General features: G+C 33.7%; 1 long non-coding RNA gene across 2 annotated transcripts; it reads right to left on the bottom strand.

Annotated features, from left to right (window-relative positions):
• Positions 1-6,886: 6,886 nt before the first annotated feature.
• Positions 6,887-8,848, bottom strand: LOC122601987. 2 transcript variants are annotated; one of them, XR_006324136.1, is made up of 4 exons: positions 8,422-8,848; positions 8,088-8,147; positions 7,558-7,952; positions 6,887-7,148 (listed from the first exon to the last, which is right to left on the bottom strand). It is a non-coding gene; the product is annotated as an uncharacterized LOC122601987 (long non-coding RNA). The 2 variants fall into 2 exon arrangements; XR_006324135.1 differs by having other exon boundaries at positions 6,887-7,952.
• Between the last annotated feature and the right edge of the window lie 8,596 nt (positions 8,849-17,444).

Here is a 17,444-nt window from a genome sequence, read left to right as displayed (position 1 = left end):
ATCTTTCCTAGAGAATAAAAGTGCTAGAATAATTTTGATTGTATGGGATGGTATTGCGAAGGGTGGACGGTTTGGGGAGTGGAAATGGAAGAATTTTTTATTTATTTAAAACGTATGTACAATATAGGTGTGTGTAAGTATCATGTACTTTGGAATAATTCAAGCCAACTAATCATCTACTGGTGGAATTCGTTTGGGAATGGGGAGGGTCGAAATGTGTTCCAACATTTGAAAGGGAGTTTTGTTTTTGGTTAGTTGTTTTGTATGTATGTATATCTTGTATGTATACGTTCATGCACAAATACTTAATGTACTAGTTATTAGGCACTTATGGTACAAAGGTGTTTCCATGTATATGTTTATATATATAACTGTAGGTATGCATGCATGTATGTACATTTTGTACTTTTTTTGTCACATAATCCATTATCCAAAACCTTATGTATTTTGGATATATATATATATATAGGGACAATCAAATAAGAACAGTTTTAAAATAAGAACGGTGAGAACACCTTAAAATCTTCATTTTGATGCATTAAAAGTTCATAAAACTGACATAGTGCATAACTAATTATCATTATTTAAGTGCTTAACAACACAATGATTCATCAAAAACGAAAAAATCACGTTTTTTGTTGGATGCATCATTCTGATGAATATGCATCCAAGATGGATACACAAAACAAAAAACATGATTATTTCAATTTTGACGGATGAATGTGTTGTTAATCACTTAAATAATGATAATTAGTTATGCACTATGTTAGTTTTATGGACTTTTAGTACATCAAAATGATGTTTTCAAGGTGTTCTCACCGTTCTTATTTTAAGAGTGTTCTCACGGAGTGTTACCTTATATATATATATATATATATATGTTGAGTCTTAATGTTAATTGTAAATTTAATGATGACAAATCTGACTTATAAACACTTAGAAATCTTTTGGATCTTGTAATCTGGTCTGGGTTAAACTAAGCTGACACAGATTGCGATCTGTAACTGAACCAGATCATGCTTCATACTTTATAATTGTTTATCTTATGGAAGCAATTGTTATTCAAGCTGCATCAAATGGTTATAGCATTCAGTCCAAGTCGAAGAGGAGGATTGAAGATAAAAGATCAAGTTGTTAGTGGAAGACAGCTTGGGATTAGCAGTCAGCTTGGAAACACTTAGACAGATTTGCTCTTGACAAACGAGCAATCTGTGTCTGACAATCAAGTGAAGATAACAACCTAGATTTGTTGATAAGGACAAATGACGTGACCAGGAAGGTTCCTGGAATCTAGGGTGGTGACAGAAATACATATGTGTGTCCATATTCTTATTGGAGGATCAAAATGATGTGCTGCGGGTTTTGGGGACCACAGTACGATGAAGGCACGATACAATATTCCTTTGATTGTCCAACAGAAAAATAATGCGTGGCTTAATTGGATACCAAGAGAAGAATGGTTTTCGCCTATAAAAGCCACATTCCTTGTATGCATATGGGTGACATTCCTTTGAATCATTCTTCATACAAGTTCTCTGTGCTCTTACACACAACTTAGTCTGTAAGAAGTCAGCTTGGGCTGCTTCTCTTGAGCTAGAACTTTTTGATTGTTGTTTGTCATTTCAAGGGTTTTTTAGATATTTGTAGGTTATCTTGTTTCCGCAACAACCCTGTAATTCTTTGTATAGATTTTATCTGAATAAAGGATTACATTTGAAAACCACAATCTGTGTTCAAGAATACTTGCTTATTGCTAGACTGTTTTATTGATTCTTATTGCGTACATTGCTTATATTATAATCTGAGTCTTCAAAATGTTTTTTTTAAAGTTAGTTAAGAATTAAAGAAAAGTTGTATTCACCCCCCTTTACAACTGTTCTGTGTCCTTTATACCCTTGTATATTGTGACATCGTGGGACATAATATATATATATACTTATTATTATTATTCAAGCATTTTTATTTACATAAAGATTTATAAATAATTTATTGAGATAGTCATTATATATTTATGTTCACAGATACTCTAATTAGCTTTGTTTTTGAAATGTTGGATATTTATAAGGATTTTTGGTTGTTATCACAACTTGTGAACTTTATGCAATTATTTATGTAACATTATTGATCAACAATAAAAAATTTGTTTAATGGTATTTTATTAAGTTTGATTTAGAACTCAATTATAGCTTGAGATTGTTAATTTAGGAGCATTATCCAGTATCCACTAGCTACTAACATAATTACGGTTTGTGGGATCATAGACAACATATCTAGCATATATATAATATAAAAGAGAGGCTTGTTACACCATGTATAAAAGGAACTTTATTAATGTTATAAATAAAACATAATTGGTCGTTACTGAACATAAAGAGTGGCGTCGATGTAAAATTAACCCAAATATCTATACTATCTTATAAAGCATTTTGCCTTTTTTTGAAAATCTTAATTCATGATTTGAAATACCTAAAATACCCTTCTTTTTTATTCACTAATTTAAAAATCCTTAACTAATATACCTATAATACCCTTAAATCTCAACCACTCATTTTCTTCTCTCTCCTCAAATCTCAACCACTCATTTTTTTTCACTCTCCTCCATAAATTATCTTATCATCTAATTCATTTATAATCTTTTATCTCAAAAACCGTATATCGATAAATTATGAAAATTGTATGGGTGTTCTTAAAATTTCATGCTCTTTCATTAGAGATGTCATTCGATATAATTTCTTCAAATTTTTAAATGCGAGGGCGGAGCCCGTACGGATAAAACATTTGGCTATCACACTCTATGACTTATCACCTCCTATGAGCTATCACCCTTACCATCTCACTGCCGCAATGTGCGGACACTTTCCCTCGTTACTCAAAAATATAAAGCAAAGACTAAGAGAAATGGTGCATTTGGTTTTGAAGTTAGAAAAACAAAGAATATGAGAAGGTACGTAGTATAACAGGTCTTTTGAAATGAATTTGAAAAGCAAAGAATGATTCATCAAAAGGAAAAAGTTTCTTTATAGAAAATTTTAAAAAGAGAGTACTAAAAAAGAAAAAGAGAAAATAATAGGAGAAAGTGTAATGAAACGCACTGCTTTAAAGTAAGAAAAAAGGGGGGGGGTTTACTTGGAAAGTACCTCAACTTGTCACTTTTTACTTTGTTGGGGATCGAACAAAAAAAAGTTCTATGTTGGGGATAAAAACCGGCTAAAACACCTTTGTTGGGTTTTTACTGGCTAAGTGACATTTTTACCGGTTATACATTTTAATATTCATGTGGACCCCACTTTTCAGAATATCATTTGTAGTATCTATTTGATCCGGTATGTTTTTCAGAATATCATTTGCATATATATATATATATTATATATATACACACACCTGAAGGCAAATCGAAAGGAAAAATCATCATCATCATCATTATTCATTATCATCATCATCAGAAAAAGGGAGAGAGATAGAGGGAGAAGAAATAGAAGTTGCAAGTGAAAAAGAAACAACATCTTTTGCTTCAAACTTCTCTCTTCATATTCCTCCATGTTGTTGATCGAATCAATTAGAAAATTATCAGGTTTTACTCAAGATGAAAAACTGATCAGTTTGATGTATTCAGTTTTCCGATTTATTGATTTTTGTTGATGATTGAATTTCCGGCGAACTTTTTTTTCAGATTTCTTTCACCTAGGGTTTGTGCGGAATCATGTCTTGAACAGTTTCGTGGTGGTTTCATGCATTAATTCGAAGATACATGTGAGTTATCGGCATTTTAAGTTTTCTGGCAAGGGTTTCACATTTTCCGGCGAGTGTTTTGGTACCATAGATCGGTTTAATTGTTGGTCAAGGTTAGTTCGGAATTCTTTTGTGAGTATTTTGGTACGACTTTTGTGACTTAATTCGAAGAATTGAAGGTGTAATCTTGATTTTAAGTTTTCTGGTGAAGGAGAGTTTGAAGAAGTGATCGGAATTGATGTAACGGCGAGCGCCATTGACGCCATTGTCGTCGGAAAGGAAAGCAGTATATATGAGTTTGAGCTTCAATGGAGAAGAAGAAGAAGATAAGAAAGAAAGAGGTTTCTTCTGTTGCCTTTATTCACCACTTTATAAATTTTATCCCCAAAATATGATTATTATACTGGAATACGACGTGGTAGTAACAAGTCAATTGCTCAGATTATCCATTTCATCTTTTTAAAAATGAAAATAAAAAAAATGACTGGCTACCTGATGGTAGACCCAACAAAGGTGTTTTAGCCGGTTTTTGTCCCCAACATAAGACTCTTTTTTTTTTCGATCCCCAATAAAGTAAAAGGTGACAGGTTAAGGTACTTTTCAAGTAAAAAGCCCCCCTAACAAAAAATAAAATAAAAATGAATACTCCCAAGTACACTACTTAAAGTAGGTGGCAACTTTTAGCACTTCCGAAGTAAAAAGATGGTTGTTGAATATGGGACTGTTATGCATCTAATTTGGGTGAAAAACCCTTCACATACCAATATTTTAATATTTTGAATAAATGTTTGCCCCCCATGATGTTTATGGTTTAAAAAAAGGTATGTGAGGGGTTTTTCTCCCAACTTAGGTGCCTAACAGCCTCATATTCCCTTCTTATATATATATATATGTATATAATCCCTTATAAAGAGGATTTAGTTTAAGAAATTCAACATATTTTTTGTTCCCAAAGTACCCCCACTTTATTTCTAAAGTTTCAAACTTACCCTTCCACACAAAAAAAACACACACATCCTAGAAACACATATCCACACAAACAAAAAACCCACGGGTGTCTTTCTTTATTTTTCTTCTGATGTCGCCGGCGCCGGAATCAAATCCCCACCGATGTCTTTGTTTTTGTTTTTCTTGCATGTTTCGTATGTGATCACCGTAAAGCCGGCGCAACGCGCGGGCACCGGGCTAGTATATATATATATATATAGAGGAAAGTTATTTTGAGAACCATAAAAAAAAAGAACACGAGAACCAATCTGGGTCACACATCTCATCTCCTTTTTTCTCTCTCATATCACTTTCATCCAAATTTTTCAAAACGTTTTATCTCACAAACCGTGCATCGTTAGACGAAAAAAAAACCATGGGTAGTTTTAAAATTTTGTCCTCTTTCATTAGAGATGCGACTTGATATACTTTTGACAAACTATTAAATTTCGAAAATTTTTTTTTTTTTCGAATTTTTTTTTTACCTGCACATGTGTAGGATTATCGCTAAAAAAAAATATTAAAAAAAAATCGAAATTTAAAAGTTTGTCAAAAGTATATCAAGTCGCATCTCTAATGAAAAAACACGAAATTTTAAGACTACCCATGCTTTTTTTTTCGTTTAACGATGTACGGTTTGTGAGATAAAACCATTTGAATGAATTGGGTGAAAATGAGGAGAGAGAAAATTAAATATCATCAAGATCAAAATCAATGGCCCAAATTGGTTCTCGCGTTCTATATATATAATACATGACTATAAATGTTAGAAAGTTAAGTTTCAACGGAGTGTGTCTTAATTATAAGTTTTGTATACTTACAAGTTTTTTATATACAAGTAGAGTGTATACCCATACGATGCACGGCTAGGTAAGTGGGTCTGCAATGTAGGCATGGGTAAATGTCTTTGAGCGACGATTTAGAGATTCAATCCCACATCGGCAGCTACTTTGGCGTAATGCTATTTTTTATTAGCTCCAATGGTATAACAAAACTACTATTGGTTGTGTAGAAACAACGATGCAACACCAATCATGATTATTAGAAAATGTAATGTAAATGATGTTGGATAAAAAACATAAGTAAACAAATGTTTGCTTATATAGTTTACCTTTTTATCATCCAGCTTAATTGAAGTTATATATTTATAATAGTGATATTATTAATATCTATAAATCATATATAATTAACTCCAAATGTAATGTATATAGTGCAGTCTCGTATTATGCACGACCGGGTAAAAACATCTACGATACACGTTTTTGAGATTCCATCAAAGTACTCATCGTCAAACAAATGAGAAGTATCCAATTTTTCATTTATAGATATAGATTCTACATTTCTACTTTTCGTTCCTTAACAAATAAATAGTTTTTTATTTGTTGTGTTCATTGAGTCAAAAAAATCTATGGGTTCAGATTGTGTCTCTGTCGGCTTTGTCCCACCACCGTGTATCTGTTTGTCAGCAATCTGGAAATCCATGTCTGATAGCTTTTGTTCCACTTGAAAAATCAAACCTCCCATGTTAGCATTCATTTTATATTTAAAGGAGTTTACATGAACACAATTGTGATGGACTAATTCCTTTTTGGCTAATGCATTATTTTTTGTAACATTATACCAACATCATTTAGTTGTCCATTTTTTCTCAGTAACAGGCGTTTATTTTTGGACAACAGTATGATCAATGTCTTAATGCCAATTGGGAGAGAGGTAAGATTGAGGTGCAAAGAAAGGTCCTAAGATAAACAAACCTATGTGGGACACCAAACAAACCTTAAGGCATACTATTATTTAGTACAAACAAAACACAAAGCCACCTGCTGGGAAATTAAATAACGTGCAGCTCCTTCGGTCAGACACACATTGCGCCCAACTATGTTTCACTTTTCAAATTCGGTTAGCCAACCCCACAATCTGAAGTAATCAACTCGACACACCTATAACCACCCTTGACAGTCTAAGAGCCCACTTGTCAACTACTTAGCGCAAATTTAAGGTAGACACTATAAGTGGTTTTAAACATCACACTAATACATTTTTGCAATAAGCTAATGTAGTTTGTATGCATATCCATACACTTTTGGTGAATTTAGAACCGTATGACACGTTTGACCAATTCGTATTAACTTGATAATAATTACAGAACGGATATAAAGAAACCAACCCCATATCCATTTACGCGAAAGCTTTTAACTTCACTTGTTAAAGAGATAGAAACCACAAACGGGAATAACCCTTTCATAAGTAAATGGGTCAAAATGGTCAATATTACATAATACTCATGGTTGTTCAGAAGTTGATATGCTTCACCATCACCAAATCCTTGCAAGTAAATTAGTTTGTGTTCATGATCTAGTTAGGAGCATTACTTAAGGCAGCTTGTTTTTTATCTCTGTCATCTCCTTAACTATCTGCACGTTCTAATTTATCTGCAAATCTGGGTCAGCTTATAAAGATATCTTATGGCATTATACACACTAATAAATATTAATAAATCAAATGTAAACATCCTTTCTGTTTGACTACTAATAATCATCGTCATCATCAGAATCACTCAAATGCCAAATATAACTCCATTGATTGGATAATGAAACTGAAACTTTGGAATTAAATATGATCCCTTTAAACCCCAATAAGGCATTAGCTTGGGTTATGAAGTTTCAATCTGAAAGGTTTATCTAAATATGAATTTTAATAAAACCTTTATGGGTCAACCAACGCGATCGCAACCCAAACAAAAAGCTATTACCTTTAGCATTTTGACCATAATTCGCTTTTACCCAACCGATCCATATATACTATCTCCTCTATTAAAGTTTAGAGTACAGAAAGACATACCTCATCACTTTGTAATGTGCTAGCACGGGTGATGGCAGTATCTTGCTTTTTTCCGGTTCCCTTGAAAATGGCGGTAAAAGAAAGGATAGTATAACGCATCAATGTCAAGGACTCGAGAATCGTGCTATCACATTACCATATCCCCTGTCAATGTCCTTGTATAGATGTCTGGAAATTTTTTGACAAATGTTAATGTGATATTAGTACTATGTGTTATATGCCAAAGGACATATGATATAGCATGATTAGTGACAATAACATAATGGTCAATAAAGTCTAAATGTGATCTTTTATTTTCTTCTTCTTCTGAAAGACTCAAGATCAGAAGGTGGATGCTTTTTTCGGGAGGGTACCCCCTGCATTTGATTTTGTACTGATCGCTACTGATGACACACCTAACCACAAAAGTAAAAATTAATTGGTTAATAATATAGCGGTATTATTATAGCTATACATGATCCTCTCAAAACAGATACATATCAATTGTGTCAATGAATCAAATCAGATACCCGTTATGAGGTGAGATGTACCTCGAGGATTGCCAGAGTGCCTTTTAGGTAGCTTTTCCTTCGATACTTTTATAATATTTTCTGCAAAAGAACAAATAAATGGATACACAATTTAGGCTCAAACAAAATCACAGGTCAATTGTTATACCCGACCATGAAAATTAATATTTTCTCAAGGAATAAACATATACACAATTTAGTCCCAATCACAATCACGGGGTCAGTTGTTGGATGTTATATACTATGTAGGAGAACAGTATCTAACCTTCTGTAGCTTTATTCTTACTCACGACATGTCGATTATCCAAGTAACCCTCCAATTAAAATTAAAAAAAAAAAGAAAATGAAAATGAACCTTCAGGGAGCCGTGGAGTAGACTTAAAATATAGTGTTGGATTTCAGATTCATTTCGCTTTAGAAACAATGGTGCTTTTCCACTCTTATTTTTTCCGCAGGAGAACTAAAGTTCTATAGTAAAAAAGTTAACTTTTGTCTAGCTTTCATACTCCTCATACTGATAATATGTGCTAGATCTCAGCTCAAGGGTGGGGTGTTGTAGCTACCAGTCCTGATATGCACAGCGGCAGAGCTAAGTCATCAAGTGTATCCTCTTACACATGGTGCAGGTTGTTAATGTAATGAGTACAGAATACAAAACCCGCCTTCCCATTAAGCAATGCACTTGCACAGTTGCACTGGTCTTCGCCAGTTTTTCCATAGTCTCGACAAAGCACATAACGAACAGTATGGGCAGTGCCGTCCATGACATCTAATTGGAGCCGAAACCTAGAGGTGGTAAAGATAAAGATGAGAAATGAAGTGAGGCATGTTTTTTATTGTTCTTTTACCCATCCCCCGACACGCCTCCCTCTTCCACTATACCAATTCTAGAGGAGCATGTCACCTAAATTCCCTGGTCGGAATTGATTGTGTGCGCCATGAACAAATAACAAATCTTCAAATAACGTTTAATCAGCAAAAATATCTAAAAGTTTTTGTTCCACCAATCCAGCTATAATCTGCACTTTGAGTTACTGTGAAACTAATAACGAACCCAAGCGGATAAATTTGGATACCTAATACCCTAAGTTGGCTAATGTTCCAAGAAACCCACTATAAACAACAGTGATTTTCAAAATTGGTGATCTTTTATTCTATAGCTTACGCACAAAGTCTGTGTTAAGAAACTCGTGTGTAGTGAACAAACTCAGTTTCTATGAGAGTTATACATTAACAACAACTGAAGAAATCGAAAGTACCAATTTAAGAAAACATTACCCAATAATAACTTTTGAGATAGAAATCTGAGATCAACGATATCTCAGTAGATGGAAAACAAAATTTGAAGAAATCCAAGTGCATGAAATTAAAGAGCAAGTGATTAATAAAATTTGAAAAGAGAGAGACACAAATGGGAGATGTCATTTTTAGGAAAAAAAATTGATAGATGTCATTTATACTGGTGAATTTCTAATATAAAATCCCAAAAGTAGAAGTGGCATAGTATCAACATATGTATAACCAATCAGGAATAATTTTTTTAAAAAGAATTGAAAGTGAATTATTTCGATGGAAGGAGAACTTCGATAAACCTGACCAGAGCTCGGAAAATCACTGTTACTTCCATTTTCAGATTGTGTAGTTGTGCAAGGGATTGGAAAACGGTATAACAAAGTTTTAACTACCATAAAACTACTATCACCCAAATTAATGGCATTAAGACCATGGGAAAGAAAATAAGTTACTCAAAATATTTGAAACCAAAATATAACTCAATCGGAATGCTTAAAACATGTTGGTGAGTGCAGCAATATACCTTATTGGTGAGTGCAGCAATGAAAGCGGAGGATCCTTTGGCTTTAGTTTATGTGTAAGCTTTCTCCAAGACCCTGGAAGGATCATCAGAACCCCTAGGTTCATCCTGCACTGCACTTACCGAGTCAGACATAAGCTCTCATGCATATGTTCCAGCAATACCAGAACCAACCACATACACCATCAGCTACACCAATTGCTTGCTCATCATAACAAATGAAGTGAGTATCCTTGTCACCCTTTCCTCTTTCTCGAGATGGTCAATACCAGGATCAGTCAAACCATATACACCATCGGCTACACCAATTGCTTGCTCCGTCATAACAAATGAAGTGACTATCTTCGCCACCCATTTTCTCCTTCTCAGGATGGTGGACAGATAATACGACCCTGAAAGCAGCTTGGCCCGGGTTTGTTGGCTACTGGCCAATTTTCAAACTGTCATCTTTCTGGCCACTTTGAAGGTTGATCAAGGTGACAGTTTTTTCATGATTACAGTCTCTATGTGGTTGGTTTAATTGATCATTTGCAAACCACTTATTTCCGTCATCTAAATCACTGAATTCGACATTAAAATCTTCATCATACTTCAACAACAATTTATAGTATAAGATCCGGATAAAATATTTGTGTTGCCTTCTAAACTAATCAAATATTTAATTAACCAACTAAAAGAAGTTATACATAAACCATGTCAATTGTGAAGCATGCATACTATATTACATTTATAAAGAAACGAGGGAGGCACAAATTTCATACCTGTAGAACCTTCTCAATGCTCATACCTATACGGAGAAAATAACCAATATATAAAGCAAATTCAATATCTTGAAACTGATATGAACCGGGCAGTTAAGTTTTAAACTCGATCATCACAAACTTGGAACATGAATCCGCTCAAATAAAAAAGCTCACCTTTTCTCTAAAATTTCTATCTATTGATTGTTATATGTTGTAAACCATTTGATAACGAATCACTAACAACCCAGATTTAATTACACTTAAACCCATCAAATAAAATAAAACATATACAAAAAACCATTTAACTAAATGTTATTAAATCTAAAATCAATAGAAAAAAAGTGACTAATTTAGTCTCATTGAGGCATTTTATCAAACACTTGAGTTGCATAACATGAATCGATTTCCTAGTAAAAATAAAAAAGATGGAAATCAACTTGCACCTTTACCATAATATTCCAACAACCAATGAGACTACACATTAGAAACTACAACCGTACAATCCAAAAATCTAATACTCTTTCTAACAACACATTCAATGAATATACATGCATTATGAATTATGAATGTATAGCGAATGAGAAAAGTGAGCAAATGGAGAAGAAGCACCTTTGGTGGAGTTGAGATTAAGGTTTGCAGAAGAATTAATAACTGAGAGAGTTACTCTATGATGCACCATGAACTGTCTATGATGCACCATGAACTGTTATCACATTGGTAGGTTTACATGGCACATTCCATCTTAATCTGAAATTTGCTGAGTTACAATTGTGATTATCACGAGGAAAAAAATACTATAACTACAAATGTCTTGTATTTACTATGAAAATAAATAGTTTTGTATTAGTTTTGTACAAGTTGAAACGGTAGAGACTCAATATGTAAATTTGATAGTAAGTTAGTTAGCAACGGTTAAATTTGTTTTGTATATAAATATGTATTTCCCTCTATTTTTAACATAATAATGAAGAATAATCTTCTTAAATTTCTCTCTAAAATTACTTGATTAATTCCGCTTATCAAGTTTCATATGGTATCAGAGCGCAAGGATTAGAGATGTTTTCATCGTGTTCGGTGATTATTCCGATCATATTGTTGCCGGAAACCGTCATTCTTGTGTAATCAAGCTTTGGGGATTTTGATTTGGAAGTTTTTTCTGATCTTTTCTGGTGTTATTCCAATTACGGTGCTCATTCTTGCAATCTTTCTTCTCTCAATTAATCAATTACTTGATTCTTGTTACAATTAGGGTTTTGATTTCAACCTAATTGATTGATGACGTCATACTTCTAATTGATTTCATTACTGATAATAATAAAAAAAAAGAGAGGAAGAAAATTCAGTTTTTTTTACGGTTTCAATTAGTGTTATCATGGCTATTCCAGATCATTCTGTAGGAATAAATAATCAAAATAATAATTCTCAAGTCAATGATCCCCTGTTCTTGGCTAGTTCTGATCATCCAGGGATGATGCTAACCAATACACCTTTCAATGGAAGTAATTTTTTTGGTTGGAGTCGTACTATTCAGATGGCACTTGGTGCTAAATTGAAACTAGGTTTCATAAATGGTTCAACTGAAAAACCAGCAGACTCTCATGTTGATTCTGGGAGATGGATTAGGTGTGATTATATGGTGATTTGTTGGATCTTGAATTCTATGACTGCTGAAATAGCTGAAGCTTTTCTTTATGCTAAATCTGCAAAAGAATTGTGGACTGAATTGAGTGAGAGGTATGGTCAAAGTAATGGACCACTCATTTACCATGTTGAAAGAGAATTGAGTAAAGTCAGTCAGGGAGATCTTTCAGTGGCTGCTTATTACAATAAGATGAAAAGATTTTGGGATGAATTGACAAGTCTACATGGAATTCCTGTTTGCACTTGTGGAAAAATGCAAGAATGCAGTTGTGGCATAACCAAAAAATATCAAGAAATTGAGAGCAGAACTAGGCTCATGCAGTTTTTGATGAGACTTAATGATGGTTTTGAGTCAGTTAGGAATCAAATCTTGTCAATGGATCCTTTGCCAAACATTAATAAAGCCTACTACATTGTGCAACAAGTTGAGAAACAAAAACAGGTTACAACTATTGTTCCAGATCCTTCTGCTTACTTTGCTAATCAACAGCAGGCTAGGTTTGGCCAGAGAAAGGATCATAGAATGGATAAGAGTAAAAATTGCACTTATTGTAAGCAAGATGGTCATATATTTGAGCAGTGTTTTGAAAGATTAGGTTATCTTGATTGGTATAAAGGGAAAAAGAGCAAGAAAGGTAGAATGGCAGCTCAAGTGGGTGTTGATATGGGATTTAAGGATTCTCCATTTGATTTCAACTATGAAAATGAGCTGCATGATGAGAAAAAAGGTGAGTTTGATCAAAATTTGGTGGCAGCTGTTTGTTCTGAAATGATGAAGCTGATGAAAGAAAAGAATATGGTTTTGGCATCCAATGTGGATATGGCTGGTTCATCTAATCCACATGCAGGTATCAATATCAGTCTTGATTTCTATGATAGACTTTATGCTTTGTCTTGTATGGTAGACATTGATATAGAAAATGACTGGATTACTGACTCTGGGGCAACAGATAACATGACACCTCACTTAAAATTATTACAGTCCATTAAAATCCTCAAAATTCCCATAAAAGTGAGTCTGCCAGATGGCACAGTCAAGATGGTTACCAAAGTGGGTCAGGTTCAAATCAATCCTTATTTGACTTTAACAAATGTGTTCTATGTACCTGATTTTAAGGTAAACCTTTTGTCAGTAGGTCAGTTATTAAATTCTCAGCCTCTCATTGCTATTTTTGGTCCTACTTGGTTTGCTTTCCAGGACCTTTCAACTAATCGACTGATTACTGTTGGAAAGGGCCACAAGAAACTCTATCTCTGCAAACCTTCAACAAGCTTGCCTCATGCTAATTTCTCAGCTTCATTGTTACCTGTTCTTACTAGTTTTGTAAATCAAGTGACTAACAATTCCAAAATTCCTGTTGAATTGTTTCATGCTAGACTTGGTCATACTTCTATGTCCAAAATAATTCATGTTGATGCTTATAAGCATGTTGATGTGTCTCATTTTATGTGTGATACTTGTTTGATGTCTAAGCAGCATAGACTACCTTTCTTGAGAAGTGATTCTAATTCTCAATGTTCTTTTGAGTTAGTTCATGTAGATCTTTGGGGTCCTTATAATACTCCTGCACTTAATGGTGCTCAGTACTTTTATACTATTGTGGATGATTATAGCAGATGCACTTGGACATATTTGTTACATACAAAAGATCAAGTGTGCTCTATTTTGTCTAGTTTTCTTGCTTTCATTAAAAATCATTTCCATAAAACTCCAAAATACATCAGATCTGATAATGGTACTGAAATAATTAATAGTGAGGTGTTATCCATGTTTAAGTCAAAAGGAATTGTTCATCAGAGGTCTATGGTGTATACACCTCAACAAAATGGGAGAGTAGAAAGGAAACATAGACATTTATTAGATACTGCTGGGTCAATCAAGTTGAATGCTGGTTTACCTAAGAAGTTTTGGGGCCACTGTATTTTAGCAGCCACCTATCTAATCAACAAAATGCCTATGAAAGTTCTAAATTGGAAGAGTCCTTTTGAAATGCTTCATGGAATGAGTCCCTCATATGCTCATTTGAGAACTATTGGTTGTCTGTGTTATGCTACAAACAACAAACCCCATAAAGATAAATTTGAACCAAGGGGTGAAAGATGCATTATGATAGGATATCCACCAGGGCAAAAGGGTTATTTGTTGTATAATTTGGTGACTAAGGAAGTTTTTTCTAGTAGAGATGTCACTTTTAATGAGACTGTTTTCCCTTTTAAGGAATCTCAAAGTGACATTTCTAGGCCTTCTTCTAAAACTCCATTGATTGATATATCTTTTCCCAATGAGGAGATTGTTAAGGATTCTGGGAATGGTGATCAGATTAATCAAAATATGGAAATGAATAATGAAAGTTTTGAGAATGAGAATGAGATTGCTAATGAGAATCTGAATGGAATAATGGATACGAATAGTCATATTCAATCTCCTAGAATTGTTCCACCACTGAGAAGATCTGCCAGAAATACTACTGCTCCTAATTGGTTAAAAGATTTTGTGGTGTCAACATCAAAAAATGCTAATGTGTCTTGTTCAGTTGCACAACCACTTTATCCAATCTCCAAGAATTCAGATTTTAGTTCATATCCTCAGGATTATGTGGCTTCTTTAGCAAATGTTTTGACCCAACAAGAACCCTTAAATTACATTCAAGCCTCTCAAATACCTGAATGGAAAGATGCTATGGATAAAGAACTTTCAGCTTTAGAACAAAATGATACTTGGGTCATGACAGATTTGCCTCTTGGTCACAAAGCCATCACTTCTAAGTGGGTATATAAACTTAAATATAAATCTGATGGTACAATAGAGAGGTACAAGGCCAGACTGGTGATAAGAGGTTTTGATCAAAAGGAAGGAATAGATTACAAACATACCTTTTCACCTGTTGCTAAGGCTGCTACAGTGAGAGTGTTGATTGCCATTGCTACTGCAAAATGTTGGCCTTTACATCAATTAGATGTAAATAATGCCTTTTTACATGGCTTTGAGGATGAAGAGATTTATATGTTTCCACCAGAAGGTTACACAAAGGATTCTCATAATCAAGTGTGCAGATTAAATAAATCCCTATATGGTTTGAAACAAGCTTCCAGACAATGAAATCAAGAATTATCCAAATTTCTTATATCCTTGGGTTTTGTTCAATCAAAAAATGATTATTCTCTCTTTGTCAAAAACACAAATGACAGTCTTACAGTGGCATTGATATATGTGGATGATATATTAGTCACTGGAAGTAATGAAGAAGAAATAATTCAGACTAAGGCTGCATTGGATAAGAAATTTACCATCAAAGATTTGGGATTGGCTAGATATTTTCTGGGAATTGAATTGTGTAGAACTGAGGATGGTACATATCTTAATCAGAGGAAGTATATCTTAGATTTGTTGAAAGATGCAGGGATGACTGGCACTAAACCTGTTTCTTTTCCACTCCCTACACATCTCAAATTGTCTTTAGATGCAGGGGAGGCTATACCTGATCCAGAATCTTACAGGAGACTAGTTGGCAGGCTTCTGTATTTGTCTATAACAAGGCCAGATATATCATATGCTGTGCAGCATCTTAGTCAATTTGTTTCTAGTCCTAAAGAACCTCATATGAAGGCTGTAGTGCATCTTTTGAGATATCTAAAAGGTTCAATCTCAAAAGGGCTGTTTTATCCTGTCCAAACTAATCTCAAGGTGACAGGTTTCAGTGATGCAGATTGGGCATCCTGTATTATGACTAGGAAGTCATTAACTGGATATTGTATATTTATGGGCCATTCATTAGTTTCCTGGAAGACAAAGAAACAAGCCACTGTATCAAGGTCTTCCACAGAGGCAGAGTACAGGAGTATGGCAGCAACCACTTGTGAGTTGATATGGTTAACATACCTCCTAAAGGACTTGCATATTAATGTTCAGATCCCATTGACTCTATTTTGTGACAATAAGGCTGCACAACAAATTGCAGCAAATCCATGTCACCATGACATAACAAAACATCTAGATATTGATTGCCATTTTACTAGAGACAAGGTTCAAGATGGTTTCTTGCAAACAGCTTATATACCAACCAATTTGCAGCTTGCAGATATAATGACAAAGGCTCTTGGTTATATGCAACATTCAGTTTTGAGCAGAAAGATTGGTTTGCAGGAAGTTCCAACTTGAGAGGAGGATATGAAAATAAATAGTTTTGTATTAGTTTTGTACAAGTTGAAACTGTAGGGACTCAATATGTAAATTTGGTAGTAAGTTAGTTAGCAACGGTTAAATTTGTTTTGTATATAAATATGTATTTCCCTCTCATTTTTAACATAATAATAAAGAATAATCTTCCTAAATTTCTCTCTAAGATTACTTGATTAATTCCGCTTATCAAGTTTCATATTTACAAAGGACTTACAATTCATTTCATGTACCTGGAATAATCATGTAAAAAAAAATCACTGATAACATATATCAAAGTTAAGTAACTAACACATCCATACCAAATAGAACATCCAGATCCCGCAAAAAGTAAAGTCGCATCTTTTTCATACTAAACATATAGTGCAAGCCCTCCAAAAATAAAAAGCTTTATACAAACTATTATGTGTTTTGGCTGAAAAGCCATACAGAATTGAGAATAACTTGAAAGAATAATATGAATTTGTGATAGAGAGAAAGGAATGATAGAATTAATCTACAAATTGAAGATTTGGATACCATTTTCAAATTCACTCAAAATCTCAATCCTAGAAACATTCATAAATAAAAAATACCTTGGAATTATTATCATCATCTGTCAAGACCTTCTAACAGTAAGCCTGTAAGAAAAAAGAAAGACACGGATGAGCATCAATAATCAATATCAAGATCAATAGTATACCAACAAATGGAGGAAGGATGATAAAAATAAGATTAATAATCATATTGAAACTGATTTAGTGGGGATCTGGAAGCCGAACCATTTTTTGTACATTAAAGCTGATTGCATTTTTAATAAACATTAATCAAATTTTAATGAGGCAAAACTATCCCAAGAGTTAATGCAAATTTTCAGAAGACTCTATATAATACACCGAACCCAAAAATGAAGCAATTGTAGTCATGACATCAATGAGAATCATAAATTGATAATCCTTAATTAACATCATAAAGAGGGCCAAACCTCATTCAGGCTCACAACTATATATATAAAATATATATAT

Source organism: Erigeron canadensis, chromosome 5 (assembly GCF_010389155.1).
Source record: "Erigeron canadensis isolate Cc75 chromosome 5, C_canadensis_v1, whole genome shotgun sequence".
Lineage (NCBI taxonomy): Eukaryota > Viridiplantae > Streptophyta > Magnoliopsida > Asterales > Asteraceae > Erigeron > Erigeron canadensis.
Note: the sequence above shows the minus strand (reverse complement) of the source record. Positions and strands in the feature narration are given on the sequence as shown.